Source organism: Topomyia yanbarensis, chromosome 3 (assembly GCF_030247195.1).
Source record: "Topomyia yanbarensis strain Yona2022 chromosome 3, ASM3024719v1, whole genome shotgun sequence".
Lineage (NCBI taxonomy): Eukaryota > Metazoa > Arthropoda > Insecta > Diptera > Culicidae > Topomyia > Topomyia yanbarensis.
The window spans coordinates 77,143,616-77,157,677 of record NC_080672.1 but is presented as its reverse complement, the minus strand read 5'-3'; the positions used below and the strand labels follow the sequence as shown (position 1 = coordinate 77,157,677).

Sequence of the window (14,062 nt, the reverse complement as noted above, 5' to 3'; positions counted from 1 at the left end):
TTCTGTTTTCATGATCCTGTACTGCCTATTAGGACATAAAAGTCCTGTATGGATTTTTGTCGAAGGTGAGTTGTCTGTTGGTTTTTATTTTTATACTTTTTTTTGTTTATATTACTACTAATTAACCGATTTCGCCAATTTTCTTTATTGTTTCAGAGAGCAAGTAAGAGCGCTATAACCCTGGCTCATTAGCCAGGGCAGGGCTAAATACTTCTGTCCCATCGCAAGAACCTAGGACCAAAGGAGTGACATTAACCCTCTTAGCAAAGTCACTCCCAACGATTTATCAAACCCCCATCAAATTGAAACTGTTGTGTACGGTTGTCCACGTTTCTTCCTTATTCAAGGTTCAAAATAATCCGCTGATTAAATTATTCAATGAATGAATAATTTGATTGCCGTATAATTTTGAATCCTCTTTATTTTGTACGCTGCACAGTTGGCCTGGCCACTTTAGTGCTTGTGTCATATTCAATATGTGCCACAAGCATTAATAATGACAAGAAAAATTGTGGACGAACGTCTGCAATTTTCCAGGATCCCTACATGTATTGGCTGTGTATGTGTAGACTAGACTAGACTAGAAATAACAAAACATTTTTTTCAGTGCATATTTTTTAGAATAGAAGAATTAATTCTCTGTAACTCGTTTTCAGATGGTTTTGCTGTATAAAATACGGAAATCGAACAAAACAATTTTGAAATTTATGCACGTCTATGCTCTTTTGAAAAATTGCTCGTAAATTAAAATATTGCAATTGTAAAGGGCGAACACGAAATTATTGCGACACCGAAAATGTCATGCCAATTTTCTTATAATGTTTAAAATCAAACCAAAATTTTAAGGTAGTTTTATACATATATTTACTTCAAAAATCAAAAGAAAAGTTAATCGATGGAGCCTTGAGTGTAAAATTGAACGCATTTTCGCTTGATGCTCTCCATCAAAGTCTTTACAGTGTCATCCGGTACCAGTTTCTCAGTTTTTTTCCATTTTCTTAACATGTCCTTCTCGTCTTTGACTGCCTTCTTGCTCGTCCGAAGTTCCCGCTTCATCATTGCCCAGTACTGCTCCACCGGGCGCAGCTCCGGACAGTTTGGCGGATTCATGTCCTTTGGAACAAAATGGACAGAATTGGCCTCACACCACTCCAGGACACTTTTAGAATAGTGGCATGATGCCAAATCTAGCCAAAATAGCGGATCTTCGTCGTGCTGCTGCAAGAACGGCAAAAGGCGCTTCTCGAGGCACTCAGATTTGTAGATCTCGCCATTTACTGTGCCCTTTGTCACGAAAGGCTCACTCCTCAGTCCGCAAGAGCAGATGGCCTGCCAAATGAGATATTTGGAGCGAACTTCGACATTTTCTTCTTCTTAAATTTGTCGTCCACATAGAACTTGCTCTTGCCGGTGAAAAACTCCAACCCCGGAATTTGCTTAAAATCGGCTTTTATATACGTTTCGTCGTCCATCACACAGCAGCCATATTTTGTCAGCATCTTCTCGTAGAGCTTCCGTGCCCGAGTTTTAGCCGTCGATTGTTGCCGCTCATCGCGGTTTTGGGAAGTTCTGTACCTTGTATGTATGTAGTCCAGCTCTCTTCTTTGCATTCTGGACGTAGCTCTGCGACATGCCGATCTTTTTGGCCAAATCACGACTTGAGACGTTGGGATTTGCTTTAATCATCCGCTTCACCTTTCCGTCCGTCTTTTTGTTTTCCGGTCCCGGTTTTCTTCCAGTTCCTTTGCCGTGGTCCAACGTCAACCGCTTCAACACTCTGGAGACGGTTGAATGGTGAATGTTCAACATTTTTCCCAACTGCCGGTGCGACAGGTCAGGAAATTCCAGGTTTTTGGAAAGAATTTGTTCTCTCGACTCGCGTTGGTTCACCTCCATTTTCGTTGAATCGAAAAACACGACTTCGAGTTTGACAGCATGTAAACAATACACATCAATGAGAAAGTGTGCAAAATTTGGTTGATTTTTACCCAATGGTAAAAAAGTTATGCCCTGTTGAATGTGTCGCAATAATTTCGTGTTCGCCCTTTAAGTGAAAATCATGGAGATTCATAAACCGAACATAACTGCAGTTTCGTTCGAATCGACGATGGTCATATTTTGCGGTCGGCCGGTTTGTCAGCTTTTTCCCTCAGTTTCTAATGTAGATAACTCAAGGAGTAATTCAACACATTTAAAATAACTACAATACATAGGGGAACCCGGGGCTATTCGGACCTACTTAAGCAAATCGCCCTTTTAGGTGGATAGATGTGAAAAAAGTTACCGGTTAAAAGTCGTAATTGTTAGTTTGAAACCTCAGCTTCATTTTGGTACCATAAAATGTTCATTTGCACCACTCAATGGCAGCGCTGGGCGACGATTTGCAAACCTCTACGTTTTTCCATCCTTTTACAATGTAGGGGTAATTCGGACCGACATTTTGCTTTAATTTTTTTATAATGGAATTATGTTTGCCTTTGAATTAGTTACAAGACCCGATCAGAACATCATAACAGAAAGCTATCAAATTTATATCTCATGTTGATATTTATTACTCTCTGTGTTATCTTTATGATATACCGATCAGGAATACAAGAAAACTTATATCACGATTATATCTTCTGGTGCTATCATTGAATTAATAATATGATATTTATGTACGCATACAACGATGATGTTACAGTAAGTTATATATTCTTTCACAATTATCTTTGAACACTAACGGTTACACAAATGACAGTCTATTTGCTTATACATCACTGAAGTCTCTTTTTATGCGTCGTAATTCAACTTTTTAAAGCGAATTTTCGAAGGTTTTGATTTTTGATTTGCGTTTTCCACATGGATTTTCAAAATTCCGCGTATTGGGTATAGATAGTTTTAGATGCAAGTGGTCGGAGAACGTGTCAGTAATGTGTTTGATTGACTTACTTAGTTGCAATTGGATTAAGAGATGACGGGTTTTTTTGAACACTCCAAACTTATCCAGTTTGTGGGTTTCTAGTTTGCGCGTTTTTTAAAATTCTAAACTATCGTGACTTTTTTATTTAATCCTCCGCATAAAAAGTGTTTGAGTTTATTTGAGTATTATATCTTTTCATTCCCCGTAAGATGAGTTTGATATTTAATGGTTGCACTAACAAGTGATTTGAATGCGTTTTAGATAATCCTTGAAATATCTAAAAACTTCAATGCAAAATTTTTATTAATTTCCTCCTTAAAATTTAATCAAATTTGGAAGAAAATGTGTAACAGAAAAAAAAACATGAAATATTCAAGAATTCGTCCCATCGAAGAAGCATCAACAATTTCTCGAATTTTCTCATATATCTGTTATATTTGCAGTTGATAGATATAACTTCCGTGAATGATTTGCATTTCTAGCAATTTATTAGGCGCGAGATAATTGTACTGGTTTGTTTAGTCTTCCCCATACCAAAAATGCCAATAACAAATCCCCAAAAGAGACTTATTTTGAAACCTCAAAACTCATTTGTTGATTTGAATCTGTGCGGAATCCTAAATAAGATTTGTCGTATTCTCCGTAAAGTAATGTACGTAAAATATCCGCTCAATGTTATCATGTCGCATCGACATTATTTCTAAAAACCATGTAAAACACGTTAACGTACAAGAGAAGCGCCAAAGCGCACTATTTGGAATCAAAAAATACCCCCTCTTTCCTAATCTGAAAAGATATTATAAAGCTATTCAGTCTATCATTATATAGGCAGCTATATTAGTGAGTAAAACTGAATAAAAACAAAGCGTATGACACCAGGAAAACAAGCAGCACTTAGGCTTGGGCAAAGTTCAATGTGTGCGTTCTGGAAACGTCTTATACATCTATAATCGTTTTGCCCTTGACGGATGCGTGGAATATTATGCTAACATTAAACATCAGTCGAAAACAACGTCGTTGGTTCATACAGGAAACTTTCCCATCAAACTCGGAATACCCAGGTTCAAAGCGGCAATATATCGACAAATAATAATCTGCGTGTCATATATTCACTATAAAAATCAGCCAGCAAGTATGCAATTATTTGGCAATGCTATTAAAGCTTTTGCTGCATGAAGCTTTTTGCTCCCAAGCAAAAAGCGCCCTAATGTATGCTTTATTTTTCTCATATTCTATTTTTAGACGTGCACGCTAAAATCGTTGATATTATACAATAAGTAATACCCTATGTTGGGTTTAATTATGCTATCTCAAGTTGTTATGATCGTGTTATATTGCTATCAACGTTTGTTATAAATGTGATATTCGTAGAGAAATTTTTGTTAGAATTTTTGTTATTTTAACACCTAACGGTTTCTACTTTATAACAAAATTTGATAGGAATTTTTCCGTAACAAAATATCAGCATGAGTTATAATTGTGTTATTTCCTTCTGTTCGGGACGCCACAGCAAAGAAAATACATGGGCCGCCAATCGACAGCTGTGACATGCCAGATTAAGTTTTTGTAAAGCAATTTATTTTTGTTGCTTCTTAAGGAGTGTCTCCCCGAACAGAAGGAAATAACACAATTATAACTCATGCTGATATTTTGTTACGGAAAAATTCCTATCAAATTTTGTTATAAAGTAGAAACCGTTAGGTGTTAAAATAACAAAAATTCTAACAAAAATTTCTCTACGAATATCACATTTATAACAAACGTTGATAGCAATATAACACGATCATAACAACTTGAGATAGCATAATTAAACCCAACATAGGGTATTACTTATTGTATAATATCAACGATTTTAGCGTGCACGTCTAAAAATAGAATATGAGAAAAATAAAGCATACATTAGGGCGCTTTTTGCTTGGGAGCAAAAAGCTTCATGCAGCAAAAGCTTTAATAGCATTGCCAAATAATTGCATACTTGCTGGCTGATTTTTATAGTGAATATATGACACGCAGATTATTATTTGTCGATATATTGCCGCTTTGAACCTGGGTATTCCGAGTTTGATGGGAAAGTTTCCTGTATGAACCAACGACGTTGTTTTCGACTGATGTTTAATGTTAGCATAATATTCCACGCATCCGTCAAGGGCAAAACGATTATAGATGTATAAGACGTTTCCAGAACGCACACATTGAACTTTGCCCAAGCCTAAGTGCTGCTTGTTTTCCTGGTGTCATACGCTTTGTTTTTATTCAGTTTTACTCACTAATATAGCTGCCTATATAATGATAGACTGAATAGCTTTATAATATCTTTTCAGATTAGGAAAGAGGGGGTATTTTTTGATTCCAAATAGTGCGCTTTGGCGCTTCTCTTGTACGTTAACGTGTTTTACATGGTTTTTAGAAATAATGTCGATGCGACATGATAACATTGAGCGGATATTTTACGTACATTACTTTACGGAGAATACGACAAATCTTATTTAGGATTCCGCATAGATTCAAATCAACAAATGAGTTTTGAGGTTTCAAAATAAGTCTCTTTTGGGGATTTGTTATTGGCATTTTTGGTATGGGGAAGACTAAACAAACCAGTACAATTATCTCGCGCCTAATAAATTGCTAGAAATGCAAATCATTCACGGAAGTTATATCTATCAACTGCAAATATAACAGATATATGAGAAAATTCGAGAAATTGTTGATGCTTCTTCGATGGGACGAATTCTTGAATATTTCATGTTTTTTTTTCTGTTACACATTTTCTTCCAAATTTGATTAAATTTTAAGGAGGAAATTAATAAAAATTTTGCATTGAAGTTTTTAGATATTTCAAGGATTATCTAAAACGCATTCAAATCACTTGTTAGTGCAACCATTAAATATCAAACTCATCTTACGGGGAATGAAAAGATATAATACTCAAATAAACTCAAACACTTTTTATGCGGAGGATTAAATAAAAAAGTCACGATAGTTTAGAATTTTAAAAAACGCGCAAACTAGAAACCCACAAACTGGATAAGTTTGGAGTGTTCAAAAAAACCCGTCATCTCTTAATCCAATTGCAACTAAGTAAGTCAATCAAACACATTACTGACACGTTCTCCGACCACTTGCATCTAAAACTATCTATACTCAATACGCGGAATTTTGAAAATCCATGTGGAAAACGCAAATCAAAAATCAAAACCTTCGAAAATTCGCTTTAAAAAGTTGAATTACGACGCATAAAAAGAGACTTCAGTGATGTATAAGCAAATAGACTGTCATTTGTGTAACCGTTAGTGTTCAAAGATAATTGTGAAAGAATATATAACTTACTGTAACATCATCGTTGTATGCGTACATAAATATCATATTATTAATTCAATGATAGCACCAGAAGATATAATCGTGATATAAGTTTTCTTGTATTCCTGATCGGTATATCATAAAGATAACACAGAGAGTAATAAATATCAACATGAGATATAAATTTGATAGCTTTCTGTTATGATGTTCTGATCGGGGTGTGCAATGGTGTGCGCAGCCGCAAGCCGCTGAACGGTGGTTGCCGAAATAGGGGGTCTGAATAGCATCGTACGCTCGTATCGCACAAAAGTGGTGAGCGTCTCGAAAATATCTCTGTTTTCACCCAAACAAAAATTATTCCATAAAATAGGAGCCTCAAGCTTTCCAAAACACTTAACTTTTATTTGTTCCTTTAATCACGGTTTTCCATTATAATGATTTTTGTTTTGAGTATGGCAAAGAACAAAGAATCAATTTTAGCTCTCAAAATTAATGTTTCAAAATAGCGGTTCCATAAATATGTACGATAGTCAGAAAGTCTTGCTATTTTCTGAGAAATCGAGGGGGTCCGAATTACCCCCACTGTCTTAATAACCCCGGGTCCCCCTAATAGTAGTATGTAATTTCAAATTTCGCAAATGCAGCAAACTATACCACGCATACAATAAATGATGAATATAATAACAACGCAAGACATTGTAAAATTTATATCGGACATAGTAAGCCATGGAAACATAGTTTGGATAAAGAGATAGCACAATTGTGCGAGTTTATGTTAAAAGAGTATCCTAAATTTTTTGGTATATATAAAGGCTTATATTATAGAAATTTTCAGCATTTTCCATACACAATACTACAAAAGCTCATTAATCAAAATTTCCCTAAAAACGTTGTGAAAATTATTGAGTATTTGAAATGTTTTAATAGTTTTATTTTTGAATAGACAGAGTAGAGACCGTCGCTTCACAACGAAATTTATTTGTCATGACTTTCGGTGAGCACGATCTTTCTAATTGCTGAACTGAAAATTATGGAATGGAAGTTAATTTTTGGTATTATTTATCAGATATATAAACCTGTTCCAAAATTAGCCAAAATTCCACAATAACAACAACAAAAATGGCGCGATAATGAAAGCTACTTTCTCGAATTCGCAGCCCATGGCCAAACAAAAAATAAGTGCATTGCGCCAAAAACCCGGAAAGCTGACTATCACGTTGCCACTCTCTGTGATTCACATTTTGCTCCACTCATCCTAGATTTTGGGTGCAAGCCAAAAAATAACATTATTTAACAAAATAATTAACTTTGTTGTCCAAAACCCTGCCCCAGAAGCGCTCTCGCATTCTTGCTCCGGCAGCGTTCGCCCGTTGGCTGACCACTTTTTGCTGTGGTAACCGAAACTAGAAAGCATAGTTCGTTGGCCACAATCCAACTATGCGCTACCGAAAAAAAGGAATGCCATTAATTCGGCTTGTTTTTGTGTGGCTGCAAGCTGATGATGTATACAGGAAGCAGGAGTGGAAAAAGGAGTGATTCTCGTACGGCTGTCACATTTGCGTCAGTAACTGGGTTATCACAGAAGAAGTGTACTTGATGTTAACGAGTAAAGTCATTTAAATTCTCCGAAAGTCTTTAACCGGTTTGATGTTGGATGGAGTCAAAATCTTTGTACCGTTTTCAAATAACAAAAAGAATCCAGTAGGTATATAAATACGTTTACGTCGAGAGTTTCATTTCTTCTAAAAGGATCAGCCAGATTCCTTAGAATAATCCCAACCAGCTTTCAAATAGCTTTCCCCGGAAGTGGCATCATCAAGATGGCAGTCGTAACGATTTATGCTTCCCATTTATTTAAGCGTGTTTTATTTCTTCTAGCTGTCGGTGTTTCTTCTCCCCGGCTACAGATAGACTGGCGAAAAATCAGCACCTAAATGAGCACTGTGCTTTCACTGATGGGAGGCTGGAAGCGTTCGTGCTGGAACACACACCCACACACGCACACAGCTCACGGCAGGCTCAAAGTCATAAATAACACAACCCCACAACGTGTAAGGCTGGCTGCGGTGGTGTGATGAAACCATATCCGACCGATTCCATCCCGACGAAGGTGGTATAATTTTTTGCTGTTCGTTTCCATAATTCATCGTTTTGGGTTCTCATTCGTGAAACGTTTGTGTGCCTTTTTTACATTGTTGATGCTGATAAAAAGCTTGTGATTCATGAGGTTTAGGTGGAGAACAAAACTATGAAATTCAACTGTAATCATATGAAAGAGGGATTTAGAGGAGCGTACTATCAAATGCACGAAAATAGTTTTATGATAGTTTATGATTCTTTTTAACCTAAAGTGTTACATACCAGTTCGGAAACGTGAACTGAAATCATTAATTATGAGTCTATTTTATTCCGTTCAAAATTCGCTGATGAACCTCAGTGGTCCAAAAGGAAACCCAACCAACGTCGATGATATCTCTGTCCCATTCCAAGAACTTAGGACCAAAGGAGCGACATTAACCCTTTTAGGCAAATCACTCCCAACGATTTATCTAACCCCTATCAAATTGAAACAGTCGGTTCGGTTGTCCACGCTTCTTCCTTATTTCAGGTTCAAAATGATTCGTTGATCAAATTCTTTATTAAATAAACGATTTGATTGCCGTTTAGTTTTGAATCATCTTCATTTTTTACGCTGCATTGTTGGTCTGGCCGCTTCAATGGTTGTGTCTCATACCTTATGGGCCACAAACGTTAATATTGACAAAAACAATTGTAGGCGAACGTCTGCAATTTTCCTGTATCCCTACATATAATAACTGTGTATGTGAAGACTAGACTAGACTAGACATACATACATATTGCAATTGGTCGGTGTTAAGTCAAACCGGACTAAGTGACTTTCTATTGATTTCGAGAAAAAAGAGTTTAAAGTTTAAAACGCAGCACTCTTTATGTTATAATTCGAAATTATTTTTTGCCATAACCATATTTCAAATCTGGTAAAAGTCGAATATAGCTAGAGAAATACTTTATTCAGTGCCATAATTATCTCATTTTTTGAGATTTAGCGATTTCGGACTGACTTAACACCGACAAATTGTCCAATAAAAATATTTGAGTTGAAGAACAGGTCATGAAATGAAAAATGATCAAATTTATTATGATTTTTTATAAATAATAATTCATTAAACAAATATGCAAACATGGCTGCTTCTACAATAATATCTTCCCATATTGTTCAGTTCAATAGTTATATTCATTTTTCTATCAAAGATAAAACTACCCAAATCGTTTGATATGAAAGAGAATTTTCCTGCGACGAGTTGCCGAAACAGACAAGGTACAGCCGCGAACGTAACATCCGTAGCCCAATACTTAGCCTATCCAAAAAACACTACAAGTTTTCATAAATTCCGAAAATTAATTGTTGTTGTTCATAACCGAACCAGCTTTAGGCTGAAGTTTCTAAAATAAGAACTTAAATAATATTTTTGTCGTTTAATATTGTGCCTTATTCATGAACATTCGGGTAAAATTTGCCAGAATAAGAATTCTACGCCTCTATGAGCCAATTGTCAACTTGATGAAAACCGGATTTCGCAGGGTATTTTTTGGCGCGGGCTTGACGAGTAGACGCTAAATATTGATACCTAAGGTTATTTTTCTACTCATAAAGCTCGTTCCGAAAATACCCATATTGATTGGGTTTTAGAGAATTCTAACCTAAACTGGAAGTTGCCATCTTGGTTTATTCTATTCTATTCTATTCTATTTTAACCCTTACACAGCAGTATTGAAGAGCATCTTGGAAAACACTGCATTTATTCTTTTGTGTTTTTCTTGTCAACATTAATATTTGAAGCACATTGTAGTATATCGCAAATATTAAAACGGCCAGGCCTGCTGTGCAGAGTTGGATTTGAAGATGTTACAAAACTATACGGCAATAAATTTATTAATTTAATGAATCATTTAACTAACAAATACTGTAAGTCTTTACATATTTTGCACGGTTTTGCTACACGGTAAGTATCTCCCGTGTAAAAAATCTATTTTAATCCACCTAGCGGTGCAATTGTGCCTTTCTCAATCATGAATCACGTGAATGTGTGCGTTGTTTATATTCATTAAGAGCTTTTAAATGCATATATTACATTTTATTATTATACATCACATGACAACTATATACAGGAAAATAAATCATTATTCGAGTTGTAAAATTTTGAAAAAGAAAAGAAACAGCCACGGTAATATTGAACTGAAAAACCGATTTAATCCACCTAGCAGTGAGATGAGACATTTCTTACACATTTCACTATTGGATTAGTTTGCAGAATTAATTTCTAGTCTTGCACGAATAAAATCTCGAATAAACTGAATAAATTATAGAAATCAACAAAACGACCAAAATAAAAAAGTAAAGAAAAAAATGAAACACTAGGTTTTTAAATTCATAAAATGAGTAGAAAAATTAATGGAAATCAAAATTATAATATACACAAATGAATTAATCAAATGAATCAAATGAATCATATGAATCATAAGAATCAAATGAATCAAATGAATCAAATGAAACAAATGAATCAAATGCATCAAATGAATCAAATGAATCAAATGAATCAAATGAATCAAATGAATCAAATGAATCAAATGAATCAAATGAATCAAATGAATCAAATGAATCAAATGAATCAAATGAATCAAATGAATCAAATGAATCAAATGAATCAAATGAATCAAATGAATCAAATGAATCAAATGAATCAAATGAATCAAATGAATCAAATGAATCAAATGAATCAAATGAATCAAATGAATCAAATGAATCAAATGAATCAAATGAATCAAATGAATCAAATGAATCATATGAATCATAAGAATCAAATGAATCAAATGAATCAAATGAATCAAATGAATCAAATGAATCAAATGAATCAAATGAATCAAATGAATCAAATGAATCAAATGAATCAAATGAATTAAATGAATCAAATGAACCAAATGAATCAAATGAATCAAATGAATCAAATGAATCAAATGAATCAAATGAATCAAATGAATCAAATGAATCAAATGAATCAAATGAATCAAATGAATCAAATGGATCGAATGAATCAAAGGAATCCTTAATTAGTTATCAGAAACCTGGAACACTCGATTTGTTTTGGAATTCAAAGTTGTATTTTTGGTCTCATTTTCCCGAAGAAATGATTTTTGTGCAGAATACGTAAATACACGCAATTGGGAATAGCAAAGTGAGACAAGGTCACATGTGCTTTCAAACCCCTTAGACAGAGAGCGACAGGGGGAGAATGCGATTCGTGAATGAGACAGGTAGATATTTCAATGTTTTCATTTGCTTGGAGGTAAATAGTGTGAAGCTATGCTATGTCGATAGCACAAAAGCCGTTCAGTTGGTTGCAATGCAGTCTTTTTCCAGTCATTCTTACAGCTTGCATATTGTTTCGTTCGGAGTTCTCGTTCAGGAAATATGGATAAATACTGTATAAACCATTACTACAAAAAAAAACTGGTTTAAATTTTCAGGATAAGTATTTAATTTGTTGGAAACGCAAGTGGCTATTGAAAGTGTCACTGGTCATAGATGGACTTGCTTGAAATTACAAGTACTTCCCGAATAGAAATGTACAGTAATAAAACTATGATTTTCACTGTGACAGTACAGTAATTTTTCAATAATTTATAGTAAGTTTTAGTGTTATGCTACAATACAAAAACAATAAACTTTAACGTTTTTACAGTAATTTTCAATGTAAAATAGACTTTTACAGTAAAAAAGGGGGGTGGTTATGTATCTTAACATTAAAAAAATCAATTTCTCTCCATACATTTTTTTCTCGAGAACAGTAAAATGCAATGTGAATTTACTGTATCAGTTTTTTGCTAAACAGTGAAATTTATTGTTACATGAAATTCTATTGTAAGTCTACTGTGAGAACTTTGTATCGAACAGTGGTGAAACAGTAACAACTATAATATTTATTGTTTTATGATTGTTTGTAGGGTAAATGCTATTGTAAACAACTCTATCCGGGTTATTTTCTGCGAATAAATATGTTTCTAGTCACATTAGTCATGAAAAGGGTACCTTCGGGCTCATTTGTTGTCACACAGTAATGTGCGTGGTAAAAATTTAGTCAGATCAAACGTGTACTGAATCATCCAACGCCGCTCTACTAATTGTGACTGCCATTCCCAAGTAGCAATTTGAGTTTTATGGAACGCTATAAGTGCAATCTAAATTTTGTGAGTGGCTATAAAACTGTCATAAAACTTGTATGGCTAGTAGGGTTGAAAGATCAATTGAATTGTACTTAGTACACGGTTAAAATAAAGTCCTTATTCATAGGTATCATACTACCCATTACCGACTAAACTGGAAAAACTCATTTATTGGGTTACCGTGTTATGCCCAAAAATGAATAAAACTGGAATACGTAAAATTCTGGGTCATTTTGTACCCAGATTTTTATATTCAATTGGAATGAAAATGAGTTAGAATATACCCATTTTTTAAATTTTCAGGGGAATAAAAATTTTAGGGAATATTTGTTTAGATCATTATAAATAATAAAACCTGCAAACTTTTACTGATTTATTAGTAAATTATACTCGATTGCGCACGCAGCAAATGTAGTATAGCCAGATAGAGCTCAAATAGGTCAAACTTGAGTGTAAACTTCGACGAAATCACCTCTCTAGAAGCAGGACATCCACTGTAGCTCTGCTGTCGCATAACGCCTTCGCAATGTACGTTCGCATCTTAAACCGTGCCGTTATAGTCTTATTATCACCAAGAAGACCACTGTCACAAAGTTTAGGGCTAGAACAAATCAAAATCAAAAATTGATAAAACCATTCAAAAGTGGAAACAAACATCAACCTATTTTTACTCATCCATCCTAGAGCGTGCAAAAAGTCCTTGTTGAGATTAATATTTTAGAGTACTGAATGCAATAGAATATTTCAAGTCCTCAGTTGTCGACTCTGTGAATTCAAAATCCACTAAGTATTTTCAACCATTTATGAGTAATATTTTACCCATTTTTTTTTTGTTGAATTCCAATCATCGGATGGGTAATATATTACCCAATTTCTTATTTGTAAAAGCACCCAATTTATGACAGCTGGAATGGAATCTAAAACTGAGTACTTCTGATACTCATAAATGGGTATGTTTCCGCACATCAACGTCTGTAAGCTGTCGGAACACTTGGTTATGGAAAACTTGTTCAGTTCGCGGGGCAGTCAATACTCGTGGTCATCTTAATTAAACTTGGTTGGTTTATTCTGTTCATAGAATTGATTATAAAAACTTGTACAGTTCTGTAGAGAATTCACTTATCTTATTGGTTCACGAATTGAAAGTAATTATACAATTATTTCTGAGTATTACTGTATAATTTACTGTGCTGTATTTCACAGATTAATAAGTTGAGAACGAACTATCGATAATCACTGAATTTTGTGTTAGTAGTGTGAGCTATATATAGGCAGCTACAACTTTTAGTTGAACGCAACTGTTCTGTTCAGGAAGTGAGAAACTTCTAGAAATCCTACTGTAGTGTGGATAACGAAACGCCACAAACTGTTCCGTAACGCCTAGCTATTTGATTCGTCTTGTGATTTCTAATTAACCTATGCTACAGTGAACTTTCGCTACCTCGATGAAATGCAATCCTGAAACTGGCCTAAACAGGGTACTTTTTTAACCGTGTATAAAAAAGGAAAAATGAACAGTTTAGAAGAAACATTGTAGGTACTTGTATCCCCCCATCGAGAGTGGGGTCTTTGGGAGACTTCTTTCCCGGATTTCATCCGTGGATATTTTTGGACTTTGCT

General features: G+C 34.7%; 1 long non-coding RNA gene across 1 annotated transcript; it reads right to left on the bottom strand.

Annotated features, from left to right (window-relative positions):
- Positions 1-12,914: 12,914 nt before the first annotated feature.
- Positions 12,915-13,643, bottom strand: LOC131688761 (uncharacterized). The gene is made up of 3 exons (XR_009305299.1): positions 13,262-13,643; positions 13,104-13,207; positions 12,915-13,043 (listed from the first exon to the last, which is right to left on the bottom strand). It is a non-coding gene; the product is annotated as an uncharacterized LOC131688761 (long non-coding RNA).
- Between the last annotated feature and the right edge of the window lie 419 nt (positions 13,644-14,062).